This window comes from Triturus cristatus, chromosome 8 (genome assembly GCF_964204655.1).
Source record: "Triturus cristatus chromosome 8, aTriCri1.1, whole genome shotgun sequence".
In the NCBI taxonomy this organism is placed as follows: domain Eukaryota; kingdom Metazoa; phylum Chordata; class Amphibia; order Caudata; family Salamandridae; genus Triturus; species Triturus cristatus.
The window spans coordinates 54,968,331-54,995,446 of record NC_140591.1 but is presented as its reverse complement, the minus strand read 5'-3'; the positions used below and the strand labels follow the sequence as shown (position 1 = coordinate 54,995,446).

The window sequence follows — 27,116 nt, the reverse complement described above, 5'->3', positions numbered from 1 at the left end:
CTACCTAACCTGGATCCGAAAAATGCTATTTACCTATTGCACCCGTTAACTGATGAATGATACAGGACATCTTAAAACATAGCTCTAGCATGAGGTTGAGCATCTATTTTCTTGGGAAGTTTAAAAGAAAGGATGAAGACCCAAACTACCAGCAGGCTGAAATAGCTCAGTTGGGAGAGCGTTAGACTGAAGATCTAAAGGTCCCTGGTTCAATCCCGGGTTTCGGCACAATTTCAACTTCTGCTTTTCATGTCACAAAAGCTGTTTGGAGTTAAATCAACACTCTTCTTTATCAAAACCTTTTATCAATCTGATCAACAACACAATCAATTCAACATATTATTTACTTTCTGTCTTCCTTTCAAACTTGCTTCCACCTCTCTTGTATTCAACTATGCCGCATTTATTTGCAACTTCTTGCTTTATTTTAAAGTAAAGCTTTGCCTGCATCAGCCTCCAATTCCCCTTATACAAAACTGTCAGTAGTCAGATGACATAGCTTGTACACCCTGGCCATATAGGTCTGTGTTTCAGAGTATAAGTCAATTCAGAGTTTAGAAAAAAAAATTCTACCTACCTTGTCCCCTAAAAAGGATATTCACTCATCAGACCAAGTTACCTGCTGAATGATACTGGACACTTTAACACATAACTATAAACGAAAATAGAATGACCAGGTTCTGTATGTATCGTCTACAATTATTAATAATACATCAGGAGGCCACAGGGACTTGTTGGCTGAAATATCTCAGTTGGGAGATCGTTAGACTGAAGAGCTTAAGGTACCTGATTCAATCCTGACTTTCAGCACAGTGCGAGGGGATCCTACATTCTTGCAAAATATTTCTTGAAATCAGCTCTATTTTTTTTTTCTTTATTTCTCAAAATATTTTATCAACTGATCAACAACATGATAACTTCAACAAAAAGTTGTCTTTCTGTCCTCCTTCTAAACTTGCTTCCACCTCTCTTGCCATCAACTTTGATGACGAATTTATCCCATTTTATACTTTTTTCAAAGTAAACACTTGTCTGCATCAGCTTTCACTTCTCCTTGAACAAAGTTGTCAGTATTGAGATGACATAGCTTACCTACTCAGGCGACATACGTCTGTGTAATACAGTGCTGGTCCACTCAGAGTTTTAAAAGAAAAACGACCTAACATTTATCCCAAAAACGCTACTCACCCATTTCACCAGTTAGCTGCTGAACAATGCAGGACACATTAAAACACAGTTCTAACCTCAGATTGAAAATCCAGGTTCTGCATCTCTGTTCTGGGATTGTTCAAAAAAAGAGGCTGAATACTATAGCTGCTGGCAGGCCGAAATAGCTCAGTTGGGAGAGTGTTAGACTGAAGATCTAAAGGTCCCTGGTTCGATCCCGGGTTTCGGCACATTTTGAACTTCTGCTTTGCATGCCACAAAGACTATTTTGAGTCAACTCATATTGACTTTGTTTATAATGATCAAAACCTTTTATCAAGATAATCGACAATACAATTAATTCAACATATTATTTACTTTCTGTCTTTCTTTCAAACTTGCTTCCACCTCTCTTGTATTCAACTTTGCCTCCTTTATTTCCCAATTCTTCCTTTAATTGAAAGTAAAGCTTTGCCTGCATCAGCCTCCAGTTCCCCTTATACAAAACTGTTAGTAGTCAGATGACCTAGCTTGCCGACCCTCGCCATATAGGTCTGTGTTTCTGAGTATAAGTCCATTCATAGTTTACAAACATCATCTAACTAACTTGGCTCCTAAAAAGGAAATTCACCCATCAGACCAATTTAGCTACTGAATAATACTGGACAATTTAACACATAACTGCACATGCAGATAGAGTGACCAGGTTCTGCATTTATCTTTAACAATTATAAAAAATACAACAGAAAGCCAAAATTGCCACACTGGGTGAAATAGCTCAGTTGGGAGAGCAGTAGACTGAAGATCTAAAGGTCCCTGGTTCAATCCCGGGTTTAGGCACATTTTGAACTTCTGCTTTGCATGCCACAAATGCTATTTGGAGTCAACTCATATTGACGTTGTTTATAATGATCAAAACCTTTTATCAAGCTGATCGAAAAGACAACCATTTCAACATATTTTTTACATTCTGTCTTTCTGTCAAACTTGCTTCCACCTCTCTTGTATTCAACTTTACCTGCTTTATTTGCCAATTCTTCCTTTAATTGAAAGTAAAGCTTTGCCTGCATCAGCCTCGAGTTCCCCTTATACAAAACTGTTAGTAGTCAGATGACCTAGTTTGCCTACCCTCGCCATATAGGTCTGTGTGTCTGAGTATAAGTCCATTCATAGTTTACAAACATCTTCTAACTAACTTGGCTCCTAAAAAGGAAATTCACCCATCAGACCAATTTAGCTGCTGAATAATATTGGACAATTTAACACATAACTGCACATGCAGATAGAATGACCAGGGTCTGCATTTATCTTTAACAATTATCAAAAATACAACAGAAAGCCAAAATGGCCAGCTGGATGAAATAGCTCAGTTGGGAGAGTGTTAGATTGAAAATCTAAAAGTCCCTTGTTCAATGCTGGGTTTCGGAAAAGTCTGAGAGGTTTCTTGCTTCTCACAAAATATTTCTTGGTATCAGCTCAAGTTTTTCTTTCTTTATTTATCAAAATATTTGATCAACTGATCGACAACATGATCAATTCAACATAGAATTGTCTTTCTGTCCTCCTTCTAAATTTGCTTCCACCTCTCTTGCATTCAGCTTCGACTACAAATGTTTCCTATTTCATGCTTTTTTGTAAAGTAAACTCTTGTCTGCATCAGCTTCCACTTCTCCTTGAACACAGATTTCAGTATTCAGATGACATAGCTTACCTACTCAGGCCAAATACCTCTGTGTAATATGGTGCTAGTCCATACAGAGTAAAAAACAAAAGCTACCTAACCTGGATCCGAAAAATGCTATTTACCTATTGCACCCGTTAACTGATGAATGATACAGGACATCTTAAAACATAGCTCTAGCATGAGGTTGAGCATCTATTTTCTTGGGAAGTTTAAAAGAAAGGATGAAGACCCAAACTACCAGCAGGCCGAAATAGCTCAGTTGGGAGAGCGTTAGACTGAAGATCTAAAGGTCCCTGGTTCAATCCCGGGTTTCGGCACAATTTCAACTTCTGCTTTTCATGTCACAAAAGCTGTTTGGAGTTAAATCAACGCTGTTCTTTATCAAAACCTTTTATCAATCTGATCAACAACACAGTCAATTCAACATATTATTTACTTTCTGTCTTCCTTTCAAACTTGCTTCCACCTCTCTTGTATTCAACTATGCCTCATTTATTTGCAACTTCTTGCTTTATTTTAAAGTAAAGCTTTGCCTGCATCAGCCTCCAATTCCCCTTATACAAAACTGTCAGTAGTCAGATGACATAGCTTGTACACCCTGGCCATATAGGTCTGTGTTTCAGAGTATAAGTCAATTCAGAGTTTAGAAAAAAAAATTCTACCTACCTTGTCCCCTAAAAAGGATATTCACTCATCAGACCAAGTTACCTGCTGAATGATACTGGACACTTTAACACATAACTATAAACGAAAATAGAATGACCAGGTTCTGTATGTATCGTCTACAATTATTAATAATACATCAGGAGGCCACAGGGACTTGTTGGCTGAAATATCTCAGTTGGGAGATCGTTAGACTGAAGAGCTTAAGGTACCTGATTCAATCCTGACTTTCAGCACAGTGCGAGGGGATCCTACATTCTTGCAAAATATTTCTTGAAATCAGCTCTAGTTTTTTTTTCTTTATTTCTCAAAATATTTTATCAACTGATCAACAACATGATAACTTCAACAAAAAGTTGTCTTTCTGTCCTCCTTCTAAACTTGCTTCCACCTCTCTTGCCATCAACTTTGATGACGAATTTATCCCATTTTATACTTTTTTCAAAGTAAACTCTTGTCTGCATCAGCTTTCACTTCTCCTTGAACAAAGTTGTCAGTATTGAGATGACATAGCTTACCTACTCAGGCGACATACGTCTGTGTAATACAGTGCTGGTCCACTCAGAGTTTTAAAAGAAAAACAACCTAACATTTATCCCAAAAACGCTACTCACCCATTTCACCAGTTAGCTGCTGAACAATGCAGGACACATTAAAACACAGCTCTAACCTCAGATTGAAAATCCAGGTTCTGCATCTCTGTTCTGGGATTGTTCAAAAAAAGAGGCTGAATACTATAGCTGCTGGCAGGCCGAAATAGCTCAGTTGGGAGAGTGTTAGACTGAAGATCTAAAGGTCCCTGGTTCGATCCCGGGTTTCGGCACATTTTGAACTTCTGCTTTGCATGCCACAAAGACTATTTTGAGTCAACTCATATTGACTTTGTTTATAATGATCAAAACCTTTTATCAAGATAATCGACAATACAATTAATTCAACATATTATTTACTTTCTGTCTTTCTTTCAAACTTGCTTCCACCTCTCTTGTATTCAACTTTGCCTCCTTTATTTCCCAATTCTTCCTTTAATTGAAAGTAAAGCTTTGCCTGCATCAGCCTCTAGTTCCCCTTATACAAAACTGTTAGTAGTCAGATGACCTAGCTTGCCGACCCTCGCCATATAGGTCTGTGTTTCTGAGTATAAGTCCATTCATAGTTTACAAACATCATCTAACTAACTTGGCTCCTAAAAAGGAAATTCACCCATCAGACCAATTTAGCTACTGAATAATACTGGACAATTTAACACATAACTGCACATGCAGATAGAGTGACCAGGTTCTGCATTTATCTTTAACAATTATAAAAAATACAACAGAAAGCCAAAATTGCCAGCTGGATGAAATAGCTCAGTTGGGAGAGCAGTAGACTGAAGATCTAAAGGTCCCTGGTTCAATCCCGGGTTTAGGCACATTTTGAACTTCTGCTTTGCATGCCACAAATGCTATTTGGAGTCAACTCATATTGACGTTGTTTATAATGATCAAAACCTTTTATCAAGCTGATCGATAAGACAACCATTTCAACATATTTTTTACATTCTGTCTTTCTGTCAAACTTGCTTCCACCTCTCTTGTATTCAACTTTACCTGCTTTATTTGCCAATTCTTCCTTTAATTGAAAGTAAAGCTTTGCCTGCATCAGCCTCGAGTTCCCCTTATACAAAACTGTTAGTAGTCAGATGACCTAGTTTGCCTACCCTCGCCATATAGGTCTGTGTCTCTGAGTATAAGTCCATTCATAGTTTACAAACATCTTCTAACTAACTTGGCTCCTAAAAAGGAAATTCACCCATCAGACCAATTTAGCTGCTGAATAATATTGGACAATTTAACACATAACTGCACATGCAGATAGAATGACCAGGGTCTGCATTTATCTTTAACAATTATCAAAAATACAACAGAAAGCCAAAATGGCCAGCTGGATGAAATAGCTCAGTTGGGAGAGTGTTAGATTGAAAATCTAAAAGTCCCTTGTTCAATGCTGGGTTTCGGAAAAGTCTGAGAGGTTTCTTGCTTCTCACAAAATATTTCTTGGTATCAGCTCAAGTTTTTCTTTCTTTATTTATCAAAATATTTGATCAACTGACCGACAACATGATCAATTCAACATAGAATTGTCTTTCTGTCCTCCTTCTAAATTTGCTTCCACCTCTCTTGCATTCAGCTTCGACTACAAATGTTTTCTATTTCATGCTTTTTTGTAAAGTAAACTCTTGTCTGCATCAGCTTCCACTTCTCCTTGAACACAGATTTCAGTATTCAGATGACATAGCTTACCTACTCAGGCCAAATACCTCTGTGTAATATGGTGCTAGTCCATTCAGAGTAAAAAACAAAAGCTACCTAACCTGGATCCGAAAAATGCTATTTACCTATTGCACCCGTTAACTGATGAATGATACAGGACATCTTAAAACATAGCTCTAGCATGAGGTTGAGCATCTATTTTCTTGGGAAGTTTAAAAGAAAGGATGAAGACCCAAACTACCAGCAGGCTGAAATAGCTCAGTTGGGAGAGCGTTAGACTGAAGATCTAAAGGTCCCTGGTTCAATCCCGGGTTTCGGCACAATTTCAACTTCTGCTTTTCATGTCACAAAAGCTGTTTGGAGTTAAATCAACACTCTTCTTTATCAAAACCTTTTATCAATCTGATCAACAACACAATCAATTCAACATATTATTTACTTTCTGTCTTCCTTTCAAACTTGCTTCCACCTCTCTTGTATTCAACTATGCCGCATTTATTTGCAACTTCTTGCTTTATTTTAAAGTAAAACTTTGCCTGCATCAGCCTCCAATTCCCCTTATACAAAACTGTCAGTAGTCAGATGACATAGCTTGTACACCCTGGCCATATAGGTCTGTGTTTCAGAGTATAAGTCAATTCAGAGTTTAGAAAAAAAAATTCTACCTACCTTGTCCCCTAAAAAGGATATTCACTCATCAGACCAAGTTACCTGCTGAATGATACTGGACACTTTAACACATAACTATAAACGAAAATAGAATGACCAGGTTCTGTATGTATCGTCTACAATTATTAATAATACATCAGGAGGCCACAGGGACTTGTTGGCTGAAATATCTCAGTTGGGAGATCGTTAGACTGAAGAGCTTAAGGTACCTGATTCAATCCTGACTTTCAGCACAGTGCGAGGGGATCCTACATTCTTGCAAAATATTTCTTGAAATCAGCTCTAGGTTTTTTTTTCTTTATTTCTCAAAATATTTTATCAACTGATCAACAACATGATAACTTCAACAAAAAGTTGTCTTTCTGTCCTCCTTCTAAACTTGCTTCCACCTCTCTTGCCATCAGCTTTGATGACGAATTTATCCCATTTTATACTTTTTTCAAAGCAAACTCTTGTCTGCATCAGCTTTCACTTCTCCTTGAACAAAGTTGTCAGTATTGAGATGACATAGCTTACCTACTCAGGCGACATACGTCTGTGTAATACAGTGCTGGTCCACTTAGAGTTTTAAAAGAAAAACGACCTAACATTTATCCCAAAAACGCTACTCACCCATTTCACCAGTTAGCTGCTGAACAATGCAGGACACATTAAAACACAGCTCTAACCTCAGATTGAAAATCCAGGTTCTGCATCTCTGTTCTGGGATTGTTCAAAAAAAGAGGCTGAATACTATAGCTGCTGGGAGGCCGAAATAGCTCAGTTGGGAGAGCGTTAGACTGAAGATCTAAAGGTCCCTGGTTCGATCCCGGGTTTCGGAACATTTTGAACTTCTGCTTTGCATGCCACAAAGACTATTTTGAGTCAACTCATATTGACTTTGTTTATAATGATCAAAACCTTTTATCAAGATAATCGACAATACAATTAATTCAACATATTATTTACTATCTGTCTTTCTTTCAAACTTGCTTCCACCTCTCTTGTATTCAACTTTGCCTCCTTTATTTCCCAATTCTTCCTTTAATTGAAAGTAAAGCTTTGCCTGCATCAGCCTCCAGTTCCCCTTATACAAAACTGTTAGTAGTCAGATGACCTAGCTTGCCGACCCTCGCCATATAGGTCTGTGTTTCTGAGTATAAGTCCATTCATAGTTTACAAACATCATCTAACTAACTTGGCTCCTAAAAAGGAAATTCACCCATCAGACCAATTTAGCTACTGAATAATACTGGACAATTTAACACATAACTGCACATGCAGATAGAGTGACCAGGTTCTGCATTTATCTTTAACAATTATAAAAAATACAACAGAAAGCCAAAATTGCCAGCTGGATGAAATAGCTCAGTTGGGAGAGCAGTAGACTGAAGATCTAAAGGTCCCTGGTTCAATCCCGGGTTTAGGCACATTTTGAACTTCTGCTTTGCATGCCACAAATGCTATTTGGAGTCAACTCATATTGACGTTGTTTATAATGATCAAAACCTTTTATCAAGCTGATCGAAAAGACAACCATTTCAACATATTTTTTACATTCTGTCTTTCTGTCAAACTTGCTTCCACCTCTCTTGTATTCAACTTTACCTGCTTTATTTGCCAATTCTTCCTTTAATTGAAAGTAAAGCTTTGCCTGCATCAGCCTCGAGTTCCCCTTATACAAAACTGTTAGTAGTCAGATGACCTAGTTTGCCTACCCTCGCCATATAGGTCTGTGTGTCTGAGTATAAGTCCATTCATAGTTTACAAACATCTTCTAACTAACTTGGCTCCTAAAAAGGAAATTCACCCATCAGACCAATTTAGCTGCTGAATAATATTGGACAATTTAACACATAACTGCACATGCAGATAGAATGACCAGGGTCTGCATTTATCTTTAACAATTATCAAAAATACAACAGAAAGCCAAAATGGCCAGCTGGATGAAATAGCTCAGTTGGGAGAGTGTTAGATTGAAAATCTAAAAGTCCCTTGTTCAATGCTGGGTTTCGGAAAAGTCTGAGAGGTTTCTTGCTTCTCACAAAATATTTCTTGGTATCAGCTCAAGTTTTTCTTTCTTTATTTATCAAAATATTTGATCAACTGATCGACAACATGATCAATTCAACATAGAATTGTCTTTCTGTCCTCCTTCTAAATTTGCTTCCACCTCTCTTGCATTCAGCTTCGACTACAAATGTTTCCTATTTCATGCTTTTTTGTAAAGTAAACTCTTGTCTGCATCAGCTTCCACTTCTCCTTGAACACAGATTTCAGTATTCAGATGACATAGCTTACCTACTCAGGCCAAATACCTCTGTGTAATATGGTGCTAGTCCATTCAGAGTAAAAAACAAAAGCTACCTAACCTGGATCCGAAAAATGCTATTTACCTATTGCACCCGTTAACTGATGAATGATACAGGACATCTTAAAACATAGCTCTAGCATGAGGTTGAGCATCTATTTTCTTGGGAAGTTTAAAAGAAAGGATGAAGACCCAAACTACCAGCAGGCCGAAATAGCTCAGTTGGGAGAGCGTTAGACTGAGAATCTAAAGGTCCCTGGTTCAATCCCGGGTTTCGGCACAATTTCAACTTCTGCTTATCATGTCACAAAAGCTGTTTGGAGTTAAATCAACGCTCTTCTTTATCAAAACCTTTTATCAATCTGATCAACAACACAATCAATTCAACATATTATTTACTTTCTGTCTTCCTTTCAAACTTGCTTCCACCTCTCTTGTATTCAACTATGCCTCATTTATTTGCAACTTCTTGCTTTATTTTAAAGTAAAGCTTTGCCTGCATCAGCCTCCAATTCCCCTTATACAAAACTGTCAGTAGTCAGATGACATAGCTTGTACACCCTGGCCATATAGGTCTGTGTTTCAGAGTATAAGTCAATTCAGAGTTTAGAAAAAAAAATTCTACCTACCTTGTCCCCTAAAAAGGATATTCACTCATCAGACCAAGTTACCTGCTGAATGATACTGGACACTTTAACACATAACTATAAACGAAAATAGAATGACCAGGTTCTGTATGTATCGTCTACAATTATTAATAATACATCAGGAGGCCACAGGGACTTGTTGGCTGAAATATCTCAGTTGGGAGATCGTTAGACTGAAGAGCTTAAGGTACCTGATTCAATCCTGACTTTCAGCACAGTGCGAGGGGATCCTACATTCTTGCAAAATATTTCTTGAAATCAGCTCTAGTTTTTTTTTCTTTATTTCTCAAAATATTTTATCAACTGATCAACAACATGATAACTTCAACAAAAAGTTGTCTTTCTGTCCTCCTTCTAAACTTGCTTCCACCTCTCTTGCCATCAACTTTGATGACGAATTTATCCCCTTTTATACTTTTTTCAAAGTAAACTCTTGTCTGCATCAGCTTTCACTTCTCCTTGAACAAAGTTGTCAGTATTGAGATGACATATCTTACCTACTCAGGCGACATACGTCTGTGTAATACAGTGCTGGTCCACTCAGAGTTTTAAAAGAAAAACAACCTAACATTTATCCCAAAAACGCTACTCACCCATTTCACCAGTTAGCTGCTGAACAATGCAGGACACATTAAAACACAGCTCTAACCTCAGATTGAAAATCCAGGTTCTGCATCTCTGTTCTGGGATTGTTCAAAAAAAGAGGCTGAATACTATAGCTGCTGGCAGGCTGAAATAGCTCAGTTGGGAGAGTGTTAGACTGAAGATCTAAAGGTCCCTGGTTCGATCCCGGGTTTCGGCACATTTTGAACTTCTGCTTTGCATGCCACAAAGACTATTTTGAGTCAACTCATATTGACTTTGTTTATAATGATCAAAACCTTTTATCAAGATAATCGACAATACAATTAATTCAACATATTATTTACTTTCTGTCTTTCTTTCAAACTTGCTTCCACCTCTCTTGTATTCAACTTTGCCTCCTTTATTTCCCAATTCTTCCTTTAATTGAAAGTAAAGCTTTGCCTGCATCAGCCTCCAGTTCCCCTTATACAAAACTGTTAGTAGTCAGATGACCTAGCTTGCCGACCCTCGCCATATAGGTCTGTGTTTCTGAGTATAAGTCCATTCATAGTTTACAAACATCATCTAACTAACTTGGCTCCTAAAAAGGAAATTCACCCATCAGACCAATTTAGCTACTGAATAATACTGGACAATTTAACACATAACTGCACATGCAGATAGAGTGACCAGGTTCTGCATTTATCTTTAACAATTATAAAAAATACAACAGAAAGCCAAAATTGCCAGCTGGATGAAATAGCTCAGTTGGGAGAGCAGTAGACTGAAGATCTAAAGGTCCCTGGTTCAATCCCGGGTTTAGGCACATTTTGAACTTCTGCATTGCATGCCACAAATGCTATTTGGAGTCAACTCATATTGACGTTGTTTATAATGATCAAAACCTTTTATCAAGCTGATCGAAAAGACAACCATTTCAACATATTTTTTACATTCTGTCTTTCTGTCAAACTTGCTTCCACCTCTCTTGTATTCAACTTTACCTGCTTTATTTGCCAATTCTTCCTTTAATTGAAAGTAAAGCTTTGCCTGCATCAGCCTCGAGTTCCCCTTATACAAAACTGTTAGTAGTCAGATGACCTAGTTTGCCTACCCTCGCCATATAGGTCTGTGTGTCTGAGTATAAGTCCATTCATAGTTTACAAACATCTTCTAACTAACTTGGCTCCTAAAAAGGAAATTCACCCATCAGACCAATTTAGCTGCTGAATAATATTGGACAATTTAACACATAACTGCACATGCAGATAGAATGACCAGGGTCTGCATTTATCTTTAACAATTATCAAAAATACAACAGAAAGCCAAAATGGCCAGCTGGATGAAATAGCTCAGTTGGGAGAGTGTTAGATTGAAAATCTAAAAGTCCCTTGTTCAATGCTGGGTTTCGGAAAAGTCTGAGAGATTTCTTGCTTCTCACAAAATATTTCTTGGTATCAGCTCAAGTATTTCTTTCTTTATTTATCAAAATATTTGATCAACTGATCGACAACATGATCAATTCAACATAGAATTGTCTTTCTGTCCTCCTTCTAAATTTGCTTCCACCTCTCTTGCATTCAGCTTCGACTACAAATGTTTCCTATTTCATGCTTTTTTGTAAAGTAAACTCTTGTCTGCATCAGCTTCCACTTCTCCTTGAACACAGATTTCAGTATTCAGATGACATAGCTTACCTACTCAGGCTAAATACCTCTGTGTAATATGGTGCTAGTCCATTCAGAGTAAAAAAAAAAGCTACCTAACCTGGATCCGAAAAATGCTATTTACCTATTGCACCCGTTAACTGATGAATGATACAGGACATCTTAAAACATAGCTCTAGCATGAGGTTGAGCATCTATTTTCTTGGGAAGTTTAAAAGAAAGGATGAAGACCCAAACTATCAGCAGGCTGAAATAGCTCAGTTGGGAGAGCGTTAGACTGAAGATCTAAAGGTCCCTGGTTCAATCCTGGGTTTCGGCACAATTTCAACTTCTGCTTTTCATGTCACAAAAGCTGTTTGGAGTTAAATCAACGCTCTTCTTTATCAAAACCTTTTATCAATCTGATCAACAACACAATCAATTCAACATATTATTTACTTTCTGTCTTCTTTTCAAACTTGCTTCCACCTCTCTTGTATTCAACTATGCCTCATTTATTTGAAACTTCTTGCTTTATTTTAAAGTAAAGCTTTGCCTGCATCAGCCTCCAATTCCCCTTATACAAAACTGTCAGTAGTCAGATGACATAGCTTGTACACCCTGGCCATATAGGTCTGTGTTTCAGAGTATAAGTCAATTCAGAGTTTAGAAAAAAAAATTCTACCTACATTGTCCCCTAAAAAGGATATTCACTCATCAGACCAAGTTACCTGCTGAATGATACTGGACACTTTAACTCATAACTATAAACGAAAATAGAATGACCAGGTTCTGTATGTATCGTCTACAATTATTAATAATACATCAGGAGGCCACAGGGACTTGTTGGCTGAAATATCTCAGTTGGGAGATCGTTAGACTGAAGAGCTTAAGGTACCTGATTCAATCCTGACTTTCAGCACAGTGCGAGGGGATCCTACATTCTTGCAAAATATTTCTTGAAATCAGCTCTAGGTTTTTTTTTCTTTATTTCTCAAAATATTTTATCAACTGATCAACAACATGATAACTTCAACAAAAAGTTGTCTTTCTGTCCTCCTTCTAAACTTGCTTCCACCTCTCTTGCCATTAGCTTTGATGACGAATTTATCCCATTTTATACTTTTTTCAAAGCAAACTCTTGTCTGCATCAGCTTTCACTTCTCCTTGAACAAAGTTGTCAGTATTGAGATGACATAGCTTACCTACTCAGGCGACATACGTCTGTGTAATACAGTGCTGGTCCACTTAGAGTTTTAAAAGAAAAACGACCTAACATTTATCCCAAAAACGCTACTCACCCATTTCACCAGTTAGCTGCTGAACAATGCAGGACACATTAAAACACAGCTCTAACCTCAGATTGAAAATCCAGGTTCTGCATCTCTGTTCTGGGATTGTTCAAAAAAAGAGGCTGAATACTATAGCTGCTGGGAGGCCGAAATAGCTCAGTTGGGAGAGCGTTAGACTGAAGATCTAAAGGTCCCTGGTTCGATCCCGGGTTTCGGAACATTTTGAACTTCTGCTTTGCATGCCACAAAGACTATTTTGAGTCAACTCATATTGACTTTGTTTATAATGATCAAAACCTTTTATCAAGATAATCGACAATACAATTAATTCAACATATTATTTACTTTCTGTCTTTCTTTCAAACTTGCTTCCACCTCTCTTGTATTCAACTTTGCCTCCTTTATTTCCCAATTCTTCCTTTAATTGAAAGTAAAGCTTTGCCTGCATCAGCCTCCAGTTCCCCTTATACAAAACTGTTAGTAGTCAGATGACCTAGCTTGCCGACCCTCGCCATATAGGTCTGTGTTTCTGAGTATAAGTCCATTCATAGTTTACAAACATCATCTAACTAACTTGGCTCCTAAAAAGGCAATTCACCCATCAGACCAATTTAGCTACTGAATAATACTGGACAATTTAACACATAACTGCACATGCAGATAGAGTGACCAGGTTCTGCATTTTTCTTTAACAATTATAAAAAATACAACAGAAAGCAAAAATTGCCAGCTGGATGAAATAGCTCAGTTGGGAGAGCAGTAGACTGAAGATCTAAAGGTCCCTGGTTCAATCCCGGGTTTAGGCACATTTTGAACTTCTGCTTTGCATGCCACAAATGCTATTTGGAGTCAACTCATATTGACGTTGTTTATAATGATCAAAACCTTTTATCAAGCTGATCGATAAGACAACCATTTCAACATATTTTTTACATTCTGTCTTTCTGTCAAACTTGCTTCCACCTCTCTTGTATTCAACTTTACCTGCTTTATTTGCCAGTCTTCCTTTAATTGAAAGTAAAGCTTTGCCTGCATCAGCCTCGAGTTCCCCTTATACAAAACTGTTAGTAGTCAGATGACCTAGTTTGCCTACCCTCGCCATATAGGTCTGTGTGTCTGAGTATAAGTCCATTCATAGTTTACAAACATCTTCTAACTAACTTGGCTCCTAAAAAGGAAATTCACCCATCAGACCAATTTAGCTGCTGAATAATATTGGACAATTTAACACATAACTGCACATGCAGATAGAATGACCAGGGTCTGCATTTATCTTTAACAATTATCAAAAATACAACAGAAAGCCAAAATGGCCAGCTGGATGAAATAGCTCAGTTGGGAGAGTGTTAGATTGAAAATCTAAAAGTCCCTTGTTCAATGCTGGGTTTCGGAAAAGTCTGAGAGGTTTCTTGCTTCTCACAAAATATTTCTTGGTATCAGCTCAAGTTTTTCTTTCTTTATTTATCAAAATATTTGATCAACTGATCGACAACATGATCAATTCAACATAGAATTGTCTTTCTGTCCTCCTTCTAAATTTGCTTCCACCTCTCTTGCATTCAGCTTCGACTACAAATGTTTCCTATTTCATGCTTTTTTGTAAAGTAAACTCTTGTCTGCATCAGCTTCCACTTCTCCTTGAACACAGATTTCAGTATTCAGATGACATAGCTTACCTACTCAGGCCAAATACCTCTGTGTAATATGGTGCTAGTCCATTCAGAGTAAAAAACAAAAGCTACCTAACCTGGATCCGAAAAATGCTATTTACCTATTGCACCCGTTAACTGATGAATGATACAGGACATCTTAAAACATAGCTCTAGCATGAGGTTGAGCATCTATTTTCTTGGGAAGTTTAAAAGAAAGGATGAAGACCCAAACTACCAGCAGGCCGAAATAGCTCAGTTGGGAGAGCGTTAGACTGAAGATCTAAAGGTCCCTGGTTCAATCCCGGGTTTCGGCACAATTTCAACTTCTGCTTTTCATGTCACAAAAGCTGTTTGGAGTTAAATCAACGCTCTTCTTTATCAAAACCTTTTATCAATCTGATCAACAACACAATCAATTCAACATATTATTTACTTTCTGTCTTCCTTTCAAACTTGCTTCCACCTCTCTTGTATTCAACTATGCCTCATTTATTTGCAACTTCTTGCTTTATTTTAAAGTAAAGCTTTGCCTGCATCAGCCTCCAATTCCCCTTATACAAAACTGTCAGTAGTCAGATGACATAGCTTGTACACCCTGGCCATATAGGTCTGTGTTTCAGAGTATAAGTCAATTCAGAGTTTAGAAAAAAAAATTCTACCTACCTTGTCCCCTAAAAAGGATATTCACTCATCAGACCAAGTTACCTGCTGAATGATACTGGACACTTTAACACATAACTATAAACGAAAATAGAATGACCAGGTTCTGTATGTATCGTCTACAATTATTAATAATACATCAGGAGGCCACAGGGACTTGTTGGCTGAAATATCTCAGTTGGGAGATCGTTAGACTGAAGAGCTTAAGGTACCTGATTCAATCCTGACTTTCAGCACAGTGCGAGGGGATCCTACATTCTTGCAAAATATTTCTTGAAATCAGCTCTAGTTTTTTTTTCTTTATTTCTCAAAATATTTTATCAACTGATCAACAACATGATAACTTCAACAAAAAGTTGTCTTTCTGTCCTCCTTCTAAACTTGCTTCCACCTCTCTTGCCATCAACTTTGATGACGAATTTATCCCATTTTATACTTTTTTCAAAGTAAACTCTTGTCTGCATCAGCTTTCACTTCTCCTTGAACAAAGTTGTCAGTATTGAGATGACATAGCTTACCTACTCAGGCGACATACGTCTGTGTAATACAGTGCTGGTCCACTCAGAGTTTTAAAAGAAAAACAACCTAACATTTATCCCAAAAACGCTACTCACCCATTTCACCAGTTAGCTGCTGAACAATGCAGGACACATTAAAACACAGCTCTAACCTCAGATTGAAAATCCAGGTTCTGCATCTCTGTTCTGGGATTGTTCAAAAAAATAGGCTGAATACTATAGCTGCTGGCAGGCCGAAATAGCTCAGTTGGGAGAGTGTTAGACTGAAGATCTAAAGGTCCCTGGTTCGATCCCGGGTTTCGGCACATTTTGAACTTCTGCTTTGCATGCCACAAAGACTATTTTGAGTCAACTCATATTGACTTTGTTTATAATGATCAAAACCTTTTATCAAGATAATCGACAATACAATTAATTCAACATATTATTTACTTTCTGTCTTTCTTTCAAACTTGCTTCCACCTCTCTTGTATTCAACTTTGCCTCCTTTATTTCCCAATTCTTCCTTTAATTGAAAGTAAAGCTTTGCCTGCATCAGCCTCCAGTTCCCCTTATACAAAACTGTTAGTAGTCAGATGACCTAGCTTGCCGACCCTCGCCATATAGGTCTGTGTTTCTGAGTATAAGTCCATTCATAGTTTACAAACATCATCTAACTAACTTGGCTCCTAAAAAGGAAATTCACCCATCAGACCAATTTAGCTACTGAATAATACTGGACAATTTAACACATAACTGCACATGCAGATAGAGTGACCAGGTTCTGCATTTATCTTTAACAATTATAAAAAATACAACAGAAAGCCAAAATTGCCAGCTGGATGAAATAGCTCAGTTGGGAGAGCAGTAGACTGAAGATCTAAAGGTCCCTGGTTCAATCCCGGGTTTAGGCACATTTTGAACTTCTGCTTTGCATGCCACAAATGCTATTTGGAGTCAACTCATATTGACGTTGTTTATAATGATCAAAACCTTTTATCAAGCTGATCGATAAGACAACCATTTCAACATATTTTTTACATTCTGTCTTTCTGTCAAACTTGCTTCCACCTCTCTTGTATTCAACTTTACCTGCTTTATTTGCCAATTCTTCCTTTAATTGAAAGTAAAGCTTTGCCTGCATCAGCCTCGAGTTCCCCTTATACAAAACTGTTAGTAGTCAGATGACCTAGTTTGCCTACCCTCGCCATATAGGTCTGTGTCTCTGAGTATAAGTCCATTCATAGTTTACAAACATCTTCTAACTAACTTGGCTCCTAAAAAGGAAATTCACCCATCAGACCAATTTAGCTGCTGAATAATATTGGACAATTTAACACATAACTGCACATGCAGATAGAATGACCAGGGTCTGCATTTATCTTTAACAATTATCAAAAATACAACAGAAAGCCAAAATGGCCAGCTGGATGAAATAGCTCAGTTGGGAGAGTGTTAGATTGAAAATCTAAAAGTCCCTAGTTCAATGCTGGGTTTCGGAAAAGTCTGAGAGGTTTCTTGCTTCTCACAAAATATTTCTTGGTATCAGCTCAAGTTTTTCTTTCTTTATTTATCAAAATATTTGATCAACTGACCGACAACATGATCAATTCAACATAGAATTGTCTTTCTGTCCTCCTTCTAAATTTGCTTCCACCTCTCTTGCATTCAGCTTCGACTACAAATGTTTTCTATTTCATGCTTTTTTGTAAAGTAAACTCTTGTCTGCATCAGCTTCCACTTCTCCTTGAACACAGATTTCAGTATTCAGATGACATAGCTTACCTACTCAGGCCAAATACCTCTGTGTAATATGGTGCTAGTCCATTCAGAGTAAAAAACAAAAGCTACCTAACCTGGATCCGAAAAATGCTATTTACCTATTGCACCCGTTAACTGATGAATGATACAGGACATCTTAAAACATAGCTCTAGCATGAGGTTGAGCATCTATTTTCTTGGGAAGTTTAAAAGAAAGGATGAAGACCCAAACTACCAGCAGGCTGAAATAGCTCAGTTGGGAGAGCGTTAGACTGAAGATCTAAAGGTCCCTGGTTCAATCCCGGGTTTCGGCACAATTTCAACTTCTGCTTTTCATGTCACAAAAGCTGTTTGGAGTTAAATCAACACTCTTCTTTATCAAAACCTTTTATCAATCTGATCAACAACACAATCAATTCAACATATTATTTACTTTCTGTCTTCCTTTCAAACTTGCTTCCACCTCTCTTGTATTCAACTATGCCGCATTTATTTGCAACTTCTTGCTTTATTTTAAAGTAAAGCTTTGCCTGCATCAGCCTCCAATTCCCCTTATACAAAACTGTCAGTAGTCAGATGACATAGCTTGTACACCCTGGCCATATAGGTCTGTGTTTCAGAGTATAAGTCAATTCAGAGTTTAGAAAAAAAAATTCTACCTACCTTGTCCCCTAAAAAGGATATTCACTCATCAGACCAAGTTACCTGCTGAATGATACTGGACACTTTAACACATAACTATAAACGAAAATAGAATGACCAGGTTCTGTATGTATCGTCTACAATTATTAATAATACATCAGGAGGCCACAGGGACTTGTTGGCTGAAATATCTCAGTTGGGAGATCGTTAGACTGAAGAGCTTAAGGTACCTGATTCAATCCTGACTTTCAGCACAGTGCGAGGGGATCCTACATTCTTGCAAAATATTTCTTGAAATCAGCTCTAGGTTTTTTTTTCTTTATTTCTCAAAATATTTTATCAACTGATCAACAACATGATAACTTCAACAAAAAGTTGTCTTTCTGTCCTCCTTCTAAACTTGCTTCCACCTCTCTTGCCATCAGCTTTGATGACGAATTTATCCCATTTTATACTTTTTTCAAAGCAAACTCTTGTCTGCATCAGCTTTCACTTCTCCTTGAACAAAGTTGTCAGTATTGAGATGACATAGCTTACCTACTCAGGCGACATACGTCTGTGTAATACAGTGCTGGTCCACTTAGAGTTTTAAAAGAAAAACGACCTAACATTTATCCCAAAAACGCTACTCACCCATTTCACCAGTTAGCTGCTGAACAATGCAGGACACATTAAAACACAGCTCTAACCTCAGATTGAAAATCCAGGTTCTGCATCTCTGTTCTGGGATTGTTCAAAAAAAGAGGCTGAATACTATAGCTGCTGGGAGGCCGAAATAGCTCAGTTGGGAGAGCGTTAGACTGAAGATCTAAAGGTCCCTGGTTCGATCCCGGGTTTCGGAACATTTTGAACTTCTGCTTTGCATGCCACAAAGACTATTTTGAGTCAACTCATATTGACTTTGTTTATAATGATCAAAACCTTTTATCAAGATAATCGACAATACAATTAATTCAACATATTATTTACTATCTGTCTTTCTTTCAAACTTGCTTCCACCTCTCTTGTATTCAACTTTGCCTCCTTTATTTCCCAATTCTTCCTTTAATTGAAAGTAAAGCTTTGCCTGCATCAGCCTCCAGTTCCCCTTATACAAAACTGTTAGTAGTCAGATGACCTAGCTTGCCGACCCTCGCCATATAGGTCTGTGTTTCTGAGTATAAGTCCATTCATAGTTTACAAACATCATCTAACTAACTTGGCTCCTAAAAAGGAAATTCACCCATCAGACCAATTTAGCTACTGAATAATACTGGACAATTTAACACATAACTGCACATGCAGATAGAGTGACCAGGTTCTGCATTTATCTTTAACAATTATAAAAAATACAACAGAAAGCCAAAATTGCCAGCTGGATGAAATAGCTCAGTTGGGAGAGCAGTAGACTGAAGATCTAAAGGTCCCTGGTTCAATCCCGGGTTTAGGCACATTTTGAACTTCTGCTTTGCATGCCATAAATGCTATTTGGAGTCAACTCATATTGACGTTGTTTATAATGATCAAAACCTTTTATCAAGCTGATCGAAAAGACAACCATTTCAACATATTTTTTACATTCTGTCTTTCTGTCAAACTTGCTTCCACCTCTCTTGTATTCAACTTTACCTGCTTTATTTGCCAATTCTTCCTTTAATTGAAAGTAAAGCTTTGCCTGCATGAGCCTCGAGTTCCCCTTATACAAAACTGTTAGTAGTCAGATGACCTAGTTTGCCTACCCTCGCCATATAGGTCTGTGTGTCTGAGTATAAGTCCATTCATAGTTTACAAACATCTTCTAACTAACTTGGCTCCTAAAAAGGAAATTCACCCATCAGACCAATTTAGCTGCTGAATAATATTGGACAATTTAACACATAACTGCACATGCAGATAGAATGACCAGGGTCTGCATTTATCTTTAACAATTATCAAAAATACAACAGAAAGCCAAAATGGCCAGCTGGATGAAATAGCTCAGTTGGGAGAGTGTTAGATTGAAAATCTAAAAGTCCCTTGTTCAATGCTGGGTTTCGGAAAAGTCTGAGAGGTTTCTTGCTTCTCACAAAATATTTCTTGGTATCAGCTCAAGTTTTTCTTTCTTTATTTATCAAAATATTTGATCAACTGATCGACAACATGATCAATTCAACATAGAATTGTCTTTCTGTCCTCCTTCTAAATTTGCTTCCACCTCTCTTGCATTCAGCTTCGACTACAAATGTTTCCTATTTCATGCTTTTTTGTAAAGTAAACTCTTGTCTGCATCAGCTTCCACTTCTCCTTGAACACAGATTTCAGTATTCAGATGACATAGCTTACCTACTCAGGCCAAATACCTCTGTGTAATATGGTGCTAGTCCATTCAGAGTAAAAAACAAAAGCTACCTAACCTGGATCCGAAAAATGCTATTTACCTATTGCACCCGTTAACTGATGAATGATACAGGACATCTTAAAACATAGCTCTAGCATGAGGTTGAGCATCTATTTTCTTGGGAAGTTTAAAAGAAAGGATGAAGACCCAAACTACCAGCAGGCCGAAATAGCTCAGTTGGGAGAGCGTTAGACTGAGAATCTAAAGGTCCCTGGTTCAATCCCGGGTTTCGGCACAATTTCAACTTCTGCTTATCATGTCACAAAAGCTGTTTGGAGTTAAATCAACGCTCTTCTTTATCAAAACCTTTTATCAATCTGATCAACAACACAATCAATTCAACATATTATTTACTTTCTGTCTTCCTTTCAAACTTGCTTCCACCTCTCTTGTATTCAACTATGCCTCATTTATTTGCAACTTCTTGCTTTATTTTAAAGTAAAGCTTTGCTTGCATCAGCCTCCAATTCCCCTTATACAAAACTGTCAGTAGTCAGATGACATAGCTTGTACACCCTGGCCATATAGGTCTGTGTTTCAGAGTATAAGTCAATTCAGAGTTTAGAAAAAAAAATTCTACCTACCTTGTCCCCTAAAAAGGATATTCACTCATCAGACCAAGTTACCTGCTGAATGATACTGGACACTTTAACACATAACTATAAACGAAAATAGAATGACCAGGTTCTGTATGTATCGTCTACAATTATTAATAATACATCAGGAGGCCACAGGGACTTGTTGGCTGAAATATCTCAGTTGGGAGATCGTTAGACTGAAGAGCTTAAGGTACCTGATTCAATCCTGACTTTCAGCACAGTGCGAGGGGATCCTACATTCTTGCAAAATATTTCTTGAAATCAGCTCTAGTTTTTTTTTCTTTATTTCTCAAAATATTTTATCAACTGATCAACAACATGATAACTTCAACAAAAAGTTGTCTTTCTGTCCTCCTTCTAAACTTGCTTCCACCTCTCTTGCCATCAACTTTGATGACGAATTTATCCCCTTTTATACTTTTTTCAAAGTAAACTCTTGTCTGCATCAGCTTTCACTTCTCCTTGAACAAAGTTGTCAGTATTGAGATGACATATCTTACCTACTCAGGCGACATACGTCTGTGTAATACAGTGCTGGTCCACTCAGAGTTTTAAAAGAAAAACAACCTAACATTTATCCCAAAAACGCTACTCACCCATTTCACCAGTTAGCTGCTGAACAATGCAGGACACATTAAAACACAGCTCTAACCTCAGATTGAAAATCCAGGTTCTGCATCTCTGTTCTGGGATTGTTCAAAAAAAGAGGCTGAATACTATAGCTGCTGGCAGGCCGAAATAGCTCAGTTGGGAGAGTGTTAGACTGAAGATCTAAAGGTCCCTGGTTCGATCCCGGGTTTCGGCACATTTTGAACTTCTGCTTTGCATGCCACAAAGACTATTTTGAGTCAACTCATATTGACTTTGTTTATAATGATCAAAACCTTTTATCAAGATAATCGACAATACAATTAATTCAACATATTATTTACTTTCTGTCTTTCTTTCAAACTTGCTTCCACCTCTCTTGTATTCAACTTTGCCTCCTTTATTTCCCAATTCTTCCTTTAATTGAAAGTAAAGCTTTGCCTGCATCAGCCTCCAGTTCCCCTTATACAAAACTGTTAGTAGTCAGATGACCTAGCTTGCCGACCCTCGCCATATAGGTCTGTGTTTCTGAGTATAAGTCCATTCATAGTTTACAAACATCATCTAACTAACTTGGCTCCTAAAAAGGAAATTCACCCATCAGACCAATTTAGCTACTGAATAATACTGGACAATTTAACACATAACTGCACATGCAGATAGAGTGACCAGGTTCTGCATTTATCTTTAACAATTATAAAAAATACAACAGAAAGCCAAAATTGCCAGCTGGATGAAATAGCTCAGTTGGGAGAGCAGTAGACTGAAGATCTAAAGGTCCCTGGTTCAATCCCGGGTTTAGGCACATTTTGAACTTCTGCATTGCATGCCACAAATGCTATTTGGAGTCAACTCATATTGACGTTGTTTATAATGATCAAAACCTTTTATCAAGCTGATCGAAAAGACAACCATTTCAACATATTTTTTACATTCTGTCTTTCTGTCAAACTTGCTTCCACCTCTCTTGTATTCAACTTTACCTGCTTTATTTGCCAATTCTTCCTTTAATTGAAAGTAAAGCTTTGCCTGCATCAGCCTCGAGTTCCCCTTATACAAAACTGTTAGTAGTCAGATGACCTAGTTTGCCTACCCTCGCCATATAGGTCTGTGTGTCTGAGTATAAGTCCATTCATAGTTTACAAACATCTTCTAACTAACTTGGCTCCTAAAAAGGAAATTCACCCATCAGACCAATTTAGCTGCTGAATAATATTGGACAATTTAACACATAACTGCACATGCAGATAGAATGACCAGGGTCTGCATTTATCTTTAACAATTATCAAAAATACAACAGAAAGCCAAAATGGCCAGCTGGATGAAATAGCTCAGTTGGGAGAGTGTTAGATTGAAAATCTAAAAGTCCCTTGTTCAATGCTGGGTTTCGGAAAAGTCTGAGAGATTTCTTGCTTCTCACAAAATATTTCTTGGTATCAGCTCAAGTATTTCTTTCTTTATTTATCAAAATATTTGATCAACTGATCGACAACATGATCAATTCAACATAGAATTGTCTTTCTGTCCTCCTTCTAAATTTGCTTCCACCTCTCTTCCATTCAGCTTCGACTACAAATGTTTCCTATTTCATGCTTTTTTGTAAAGTAAACTCTTGTCTGCATCAGCTTCCACTTCTCCTTGAACACAGATTTCAGTATTCAGATGACATAGCTTACCTACTCAGGCTAAATACCTCTGTGTAATATGGTGCTAGTCCATTCAGAGTAAAAAAAAAAGCTACCTAACCTGGATCCGAAAAATGCTATTTACCTATTGCACCCGTTAACTGATGAATGATACAGGACATCTTAAAACATAGCTCTAGCATGAGGTTGAGCATCTATTTTCTTGGGAAGTTTAAAAGAAAGGATGAAGACCCAAACTACCAGCAGGCCGAAATAGCTCAGTTGGGAGAGCGTTAGACTGAAGATCTAAAGGTCCCTGGTTCAATCCTGGGTTTCGGCACAATTTCAACTTCTGCTTTTCATGTCACAAAAGCTGTTTGGAGTTAAATCAACGCTCTTCTTTATCAAAACCTTTTATCAATCTGATCAACAACACAATCAATTCAACATATTATTTACTTTCTGTCTTCTTTTCAAACTTGCTTCCACCTCTCTTGTATTCAACTATGCCTCATTTATTTGAAACTTCTTGCTTTATTTTAAAGTAAAGCTTTGCCTGCATCAGCCTCCAATTCCCCTTATACAAAACTGTCAGTAGTCAGATGACATAGCTTGTACACCCTGGCCATATAGGTCTGTGTTTCAGAGTATAAGTCAATTCAGAGTTTAGAAAAAAAAATTCTACCTACATTGTCCCCTAAAAAGGATATTCACTCATCAGACCAAGTTACCTGCTGAATGATACTGGACACTTTAACTCATAACTATAAACGAAAATAGAATGACCAGGTTCTGTATGTATCGTCTACAATTATTAATAATACATCAGGAGGCCACAGGGACTTGTTGGCTGAAATATCTCAGTTGGGAGATCGTTAGACTGAAGAGCTTAAGGTACCTGATTCAATCCTGACTTTCAGCACAGTGCGAGGGGATCCTACATTCTTGCAAAATATTTCTTGAAATCAGCTCTAGGTTTTTTTTTCTTTATTTCTCAAAATATTTTATCAACTGATCAACAACATGATAACTTCAACAAAAAGTTGTCTTTCTGTCCTCCTTCTAAACTTGCTTCCACCTCTCTTGCCATCAGCTTTGATGACGAATTTATCCCATTTTATACTTTTTTCAAAGCAAACTCTTGTCTGCATCAGCTTTCACTTCTCCTTGAACAAAGTTGTCAGTATTGAGATGACATAGCTTACCTACTCAGGCGACATACGTCTGTGTAATACAGTGCTGGTCCACTTAGAGTTTTAAAAGAAAAACGACCTAACATTTATCCCAAAAACGCTACTCACCCATTTCACCAGTTAGCTGCTGAACAATGCAGGACATATTAAAACACAGCTCTAACCTCAGATTGAAAATCCAGGTTCTGCATCTCTGTTCTGGGATTGTTCAAAAAAAGAGGCTGAATACTATAGCTGCTGGGAGGCCGAAATAGCTCAGTTGGGAGAGCGTTAGACTGAAGATCTAAAGGTCCCTGGTTCGATCCCGGGTTTCGGAACATTTTGAACTTCTGCTTTGCATGCCACAAAGACTATTTTGAGTCAACTCATATTGACTTTGTTTATAATGATCAAAACCTTTTATCAAGATAATCGACAATACAATTAATTCAACATATTATTTACTTTCTGTCTTTCTTTCAAACTTGCTTCCACCTCTCTTGTATTCAACTTTGCCTCCTTTATTTCCCAATTCTTCCTTTAATTGAAAGTAAAGCTTTGCCTGCATCAGCCTCCAGTTCCCCTTATACAAAACTGTTAGTAGTCAGATGACCTAGCTTGCCGACCCTCGCCATATAGGTCTGTGTTTCTGAGTATAAGTCCATTCATAGTTTACAAACATCATCTAACTAACTTGGCTCCTAAAAAGGCAATTCACCCATCAGACCAATTTAGCTACTGAATAATACTGGACAATTTAACACATAACTGCACATGCTGATAGAGTGACCAGGTTCTGCATTTTTCTTTAACAATTATAAAAAATACAACAGAAAGCAAAAATTGCCAGCTGGATGAAATAGCTCAGTTGGGAGAGCAGTAGACTGAAGATCTAAAGGTCCCTGGTTCAATCCCGGGTTTAGGCACATTTTGAACTTCTGCTTTGCATGCCACAAATGCTATTTGGAGTCAACTCATATTGACGTTGTTTATAATGATCAAAACCTTTTATCAAGCTGATCGATAAGACAACCATTTCAACATATTTTTTACATTCTGTCTTTCTGTCAAACTTGCTTCCACCTCTCTTGTATTCAACTTTACCTGCTTTATTTGCCAATTCTTCCTTTAATTGAAAGTAAAGCTTTGCCTGCATCAGCCTCGAGTTCCCCTTATACAAAACTGTTAGTAGTCAGATGACCTAGTTTGCCTACCCTCGCCATATAGGTCTGTGTGTCTGAGTATAAGTCCATTCATAGTTTACAAACATCTTCTAACTAACTTGGCTCCTAAAAAGGAAATTCACCCATCAGACCAATTTAGCTGCTGAATAATATTGGACAATTTAACACATAACTGCACATGCAGATAGAATGACCAGGGTCTGCATTTATCTTTAACAATTATCAAAAATACAACAGAAAGCCAAAATGGCCAGCTGGATGAAATAGCTCAGTTGGGAGAGTGTTAGATTGAAAATCTAAAAGTCCCTTGTTCAATGCTGGGTTTCGGAAAAGTCTGAGAGGTTTCTTGCTTCTCACAAAATATTTCTTGGTATCAGCTCAAGTTTTTCTTTCTTTATTTATCAAAATATTTGATCAACTGATCGACAACATGATCAATTCAACATAGAATTGTCTTTCTGTCCTCCTTCTAAATTTGCTTCCACCTCTCTTGCATTCAGCTTCGACTACAAATGTTTCCTATTTCATGCTTTTTTGTAAAGTAAACTCTTGTCTGCATCAGCTTCCACTTCTCCTTGAACACAGATTTCAGTATTCAGATGACATAGCTTACCTACTCAGGCCAAATACCTCTGTGTAATATGGTGCTAGTCCATTCAGAGTAAAAAACAAAAGCTACCTAACCTGGATCCGAAAAATGCTATTTACCTATTGCACCCGTTAACTGATGAATGATACAGGACATCTTAAAACATAGCTCTAGCATGAGGTTGAGCATCTATTTTCTTGGGAAGTTTAAAAGAAAGGATGAAGACCCAAACTACCAGCAGGCCGAAATAGCTCAGTTGGGAGAGCGTTAGACTGAAGATCTAAAGGTCCCTGGTTCAATCCCGGGTTTCGGCACAATTTCAACTTCTGCTTTTCATGTCACAAAAGCTGTTTGGAGTTAAATCAACGCTCTTCTTTATCAAAACCTTTTATCAATCTGATCAACAACACAATCAATTCAACATATTATTTACTTTCTGTCTTCCTTTCAAACTTGCTTCCACCTCTCTTGTATTCAACTATGCCTCATTTATTTGAAACTTCTTGCTTTATTTTAAAGTAAAGCTTTGCCTGCATCAGCCTCCAATTCCCCTTATACAAAACTGTCAGTAGTCAGATGACATAGCTTGTACACCCTGGCCATATAGGTCTGTGTTTCAGAGTATAAGTCAATTCAGAGTTTAGAAAAAAAAAATTCTACCTACCTTGTCCCCTAAAAAGGATATTCACTCATCAGACCAAGTTACCTGCTGAATGATACTGGACACTTTAACACATAACTATAAACGAAAATAGAATGACCAGGTTCTGTATGTATCGTCTACAATTATTAATAATACATCAGGAGGCCACAGGGACTTGTTGGCTGAAATATCTCAGTTGGGAGATCGTTAGACTGAAGAGCTTAAGGTACCTGATTCAATCCTGACTTTCAGCACAGTGCGAGGGGATCCTACATTCTTGCAAAATATTTCTTGA

At 37.6% G+C, this 27,116-nt stretch overlaps 11 non-coding genes across 11 annotated transcripts; all 11 read left to right on the top strand.

Annotated features, from left to right (window-relative positions):
* The first annotated feature begins 1,324 nt into the window (after positions 1–1,324).
* TRNAF-GAA (transfer RNA phenylalanine (anticodon GAA)) lies at positions 1,325–1,397 on the top strand. The gene has a single exon. It is a non-coding gene; the product is annotated as a tRNA-Phe (tRNA).
* Positions 1,398–3,074: 1,677 nt separating this feature from the next.
* TRNAF-GAA (transfer RNA phenylalanine (anticodon GAA)) lies at positions 3,075–3,147 on the top strand. The gene has a single exon. It is a non-coding gene; the product is annotated as a tRNA-Phe (tRNA).
* Positions 3,148–4,243: 1,096 nt separating this feature from the next.
* On the top strand, positions 4,244–4,316 carry TRNAF-GAA (transfer RNA phenylalanine (anticodon GAA)). The gene has a single exon. It is a non-coding gene; the product is annotated as a tRNA-Phe (tRNA).
* Positions 4,317–5,992: 1,676 nt separating this feature from the next.
* TRNAF-GAA (transfer RNA phenylalanine (anticodon GAA)) lies at positions 5,993–6,065 on the top strand. The gene has a single exon. It is a non-coding gene; the product is annotated as a tRNA-Phe (tRNA).
* Positions 6,066–8,911: 2,846 nt separating this feature from the next.
* On the top strand, positions 8,912–8,984 carry TRNAL-GAG (transfer RNA leucine (anticodon GAG)). Its single transcript has one exon. It is a non-coding gene; the product is annotated as a tRNA-Leu (tRNA).
* A 5,762-nt stretch (positions 8,985–14,746) lies between these two features.
* On the top strand, positions 14,747–14,819 carry TRNAF-GAA (transfer RNA phenylalanine (anticodon GAA)). The gene has a single exon. It is a non-coding gene; the product is annotated as a tRNA-Phe (tRNA).
* A 1,096-nt stretch (positions 14,820–15,915) lies between these two features.
* Positions 15,916–15,988, top strand: TRNAF-GAA (transfer RNA phenylalanine (anticodon GAA)). The gene has a single exon. It is a non-coding gene; the product is annotated as a tRNA-Phe (tRNA).
* Positions 15,989–17,664: 1,676 nt separating this feature from the next.
* TRNAF-GAA (transfer RNA phenylalanine (anticodon GAA)) lies at positions 17,665–17,737 on the top strand. Its single transcript has one exon. It is a non-coding gene; the product is annotated as a tRNA-Phe (tRNA).
* Positions 17,738–20,583: 2,846 nt separating this feature from the next.
* TRNAL-GAG (transfer RNA leucine (anticodon GAG)) lies at positions 20,584–20,656 on the top strand. Its single transcript has one exon. It is a non-coding gene; the product is annotated as a tRNA-Leu (tRNA).
* Positions 20,657–21,752: 1,096 nt separating this feature from the next.
* TRNAF-GAA (transfer RNA phenylalanine (anticodon GAA)) lies at positions 21,753–21,825 on the top strand. Its single transcript has one exon. It is a non-coding gene; the product is annotated as a tRNA-Phe (tRNA).
* A 4,594-nt stretch (positions 21,826–26,419) lies between these two features.
* Positions 26,420–26,492, top strand: TRNAF-GAA (transfer RNA phenylalanine (anticodon GAA)). The gene has a single exon. It is a non-coding gene; the product is annotated as a tRNA-Phe (tRNA).
* The last annotated feature ends 624 nt before the right edge of the window (positions 26,493–27,116 follow it).